The sequence below is a fragment of the Papaver somniferum genome, chromosome 6, assembly GCF_003573695.1.
Source record: "Papaver somniferum cultivar HN1 chromosome 6, ASM357369v1, whole genome shotgun sequence".
NCBI lineage: Eukaryota > Viridiplantae > Streptophyta > Magnoliopsida > Ranunculales > Papaveraceae > Papaver > Papaver somniferum.
This window is the reverse complement of record NC_039363.1, coordinates 86,887,864-86,891,530: the sequence shown is the minus strand read 5'-3', so window position 1 is coordinate 86,891,530 and position 3,667 is coordinate 86,887,864. Positions and strand designations below refer to the sequence as shown.

The 3,667-nt window shown below is 39.0% G+C and overlaps 1 pseudogene; it reads right to left on the bottom strand.

Annotated features, from left to right (window-relative positions):
* Window positions 1-1,700: 1,700 nt before the first annotated feature.
* LOC113292206 lies at window positions 1,701-1,800 on the bottom strand (annotated as a pseudogene).
* Window positions 1,801-3,667: the final 1,867 nt, after the last annotated feature.

The window sequence follows — 3,667 nt, the reverse complement described above, 5'->3', positions numbered from 1 at the left end:
TTTGATTGAGTTTGTTATAATTTTTTGTGAGTTTTCTATTTTAATATTAGGATTTAAGTCTAATTAATATCCTTCACAAGTCTGAGAATCGAACCACTTTTACCACTATCTACAAATCATATCAATTTTTGGCGCCGCTGCCGGGGACTTGTTTTTAGGGTTTTAGATTTTTTTTTTTTTTGTCTTTTTTTATGTTTTTGGGTATTTATCTTGTGTCTACAGGTTCTGGATCATAAAGAAAATTGAGCCAAGGAGTTTGGTGATTTCATAAAGACTTGGAGCCAAAGATTAAAGCAAAAAGAACAGAAAAGAAGACAATTTTATTTTAGGGTTTGTTTATTTTATTTAAATAAAAAACCTGTATTAGGGTTTATCATTTTTGTAATTTTTCTTTATTTTTTTGGACTTTTGGACTTTTGGACTTTGGGACATTATTTTTTTTATTACCCTACGGAAGGGTACTTTAAATATAAACTGTTTGTAGAGAAGGAGGACAATTACGATATTGTCTCTGCACCTTGGGTTCGTACACTAGACATCGGAGTCAGTGGCCCGAGTCGACTACAACCGATTCATCCCCCGTCTGGAACGGGAGGTAAGATTCTAAACACTCGCGAATCCCCTGTCAGCGAGTTATTGGACTCCTTCGTATGCATATATGTTGAGGACTGAATACGGACATTTATTCTTCTAGTAAAGGGCAAGGCCTGGCCATACAAGATAAGGGTTCTGATTTCATCACCGTTCTCTTCTTGCCCGCTTTAGGAACATGTAACCTACGCGAACCTAAGCCTAAAATTTTGACTAGAACGAGACCGATAGGGTAACGAGCTTAACAGGAAAGTCATTCGAAAAATATTGGTTACTCTTTTAAGCATACTTCGAAGTTTTTGACGGTTTTTGTAAGTTGAATGCGTGACTGCGCCGCCTTGTAATACCGGTGAGGCCTTGGGTATCAAAGCTCCACCGAGCTTCCCTCGCCTCTATTCAACTTACGTTAACTCGGATTGATTCCAGAGGAGTTTGCTTAAATTGTAACGAATTCCCGTTCGAAGGATTAGAAGCTGGTCTAGAAACAATCTAAGTGGAGCCATCATGATTTTTGTTTTCTAGAAATCAATAGGTTTGATTTGGTTGAGTCGGCCTTGATCTGTGTTTGCTTACCCTTCCAATTTAGAAAATTCTATTGTATGCCTGAACGTAAAAGAGACGCACTAGGTAGATTTTCTAAAGAGAAACCTAGTAGTTCGAAGCGTCTCGATTACCTTAATCTAGAAAGTACGGCTTTTGAAGAGTCTGTTTTTGAACGTTCTTTGACTGAGGAGAGAATCCTTGTTGCTCCGATAGCGCCAGAAATGGCAACTTTGAAAGCTTTGTTGAATCCAACTAGGACTACCCGTTCTTCGTGGAGGCACCCTATGAGCTGAAACCTGGGACCTTACAGATGCTCCCAATCTTTTTAGGGAAAGAAAATGAAAACCCTTATTACCATGTTAGGGATTTTGAGGAAATTTGTAGTACTCTAAGAATTAGAGGCTTAGATGATGATGCTTTGAAACTTAGGTTATTCCCATTTTCCCTGAAAGATAAGGCCAAGTCGTGGCTGTATAGTTTGGACTCCGAGTCAATTGAGACATATGAACAACTTACATCTGCCTTTTCCAATAATTTTTTCCCTAGGCACAAAACATCGTCTATTAGGACGCAAATATGCACATTTTCACAACAAGAGGGAGAATATTTATATAGGTATTTGGAAAGGTTCAATGATTTATTATCCTAGTGTCCTCATCATGGTTTAGAAAAGGTTAGGCTAGTTCAGATCCTTTATGAGGGTTTAGATTATTCCACAACGACCATGGTTGAGTCTCTATGCACTGGTGGATTTGAAAACCAAACTGTTGATGCGGCGATGGAATTTTTTAATGAAATCGCCGAAAAAACCCAGCAATGGGAAAATAGTAGGGCACCCCAGAAAACAATTCTTTTAAGTAAAGAAAACGTTAATAGGGTAGAAGGAGGCTATGAATCAGATGCCAAAATTGCTGCTATAGCAAAAAGGTTAGAAGCCTTAGAAGTGGGCCAGACTAATGGTAGAGTGGAGCCTTTTTGGAAAGGCCAGAATATTGAAGAGCAGGCCAATGCTCTTTATAATAACACTAGATTTGATAACCGTCAAAAGATTGACCCATATTCAGAAACCTATAATCCTGGTTGGAGAAACCATCCGAACCTTTCGTGGTCTAAGGGCCAAAGTCAAGGTCAGTTTAGTAATTCTAATTCTCCCCCAGGTTTTGGCTATACTAAGAATTCTTCAGGACTAGCTCAGTTTCAGAATCAGTCAGATAAGAAAATCCTAAGTTTAGAGGAATCTGTCGCCTTGTTAACTCAGCAAACTGCAAAATTCCAGTTATCCGTAGAACAAAGTCTACAAGCTAGTAACAAGATAGGACAAGAAAATAGTCAGGCTATTTCCGAGTTAAAAACCCAGGTTGGTCTGATAAGTGATTCTTTGATAGAAAAAGGTAAGTTTTCTAGTCAAACACAACCCAACCCTAGAGGAGTTCATGAATTAGGTGCAAAACCATCGAATCAGTTGAATGTTGTTAGAACCCTTAGAAGTGGTAGAGTTGTAGACAATAAGGTAACCATGCCCGATAGTGAACATACTGTAGTTCACCCCTCAGGATCTCACCTCTTAGGACCAGTAGCTGAAGAGACTGATAAAGTTTCTGATGATGTTAATTCGGTTCCTGAAAGGTCTGAATTTAGGCCTAGATCCCCATTTCCTCAGCTATTAGTAACAACAAAGAAGGAATCGAACTTTAATGACATAGTGGAGGTTTTTAAGCAAGTTACCATAAACCTTCCCTTATTAGATGCAATTTAGGCAAATTCCTGCTTATGCCAAGTTCCTTAAGGATATGTGTACGCGAAAGCAAAAACTTAGCGTCCATAAGAAAGCCTTTTTAGCTAGTCACGTAAGTTCAATCATTCAGAACACCACAACTCCGAAGTACAAAGACCCAGGTTCTCCTACCATTGCTTGCACAATAGGTAACTTCCGGATAGAAAAAGCTTTACTTGACTTAGGAGCCAGTGTGAACTTACTGCCATTCCATGTATACTTACAGCTAGGACTTGGTGAAATGAAACCTACTCAGATGACACTGCAGTTAGCTGATAGGTCTTGTAAAATCTCTTGAGGTGTTATCGAGGATGTTCTTATTGAGGTCGACAAGTTTATTTATCCAGTGGATTTCGTGGTCCTAGATACCCAACCTGTCCCTGACCTAGAGAACCAGATACCTGTGATTTTAGGTCGCCCATTTTTAGCTACGTCTAATGCGATCATTAACTGTCGAAATGGTGTGATGAGTTTATCTTTTGGTAATATGACTATGGAGATGAACATTTTTAATGTCAGTAAGCAACCTCATGAGCTAGATGACACATGTGTTGAGGAGGTGAACATGATATAAGCCTTAGTTCAGGAGTCATTACCAAACATCTTGTCTGAAGACCCATTAGAAAGTTGTCTATCCCATTTTGGTTTAGATTTTGACGACGATAGCACTATTGAACAGGTGAATGCTCTATTAGATTCTACCCCCGTGTTAGACACTGATAGATGGAAAGCTAGGTTCGAACCGTTACCAGTTTCTGA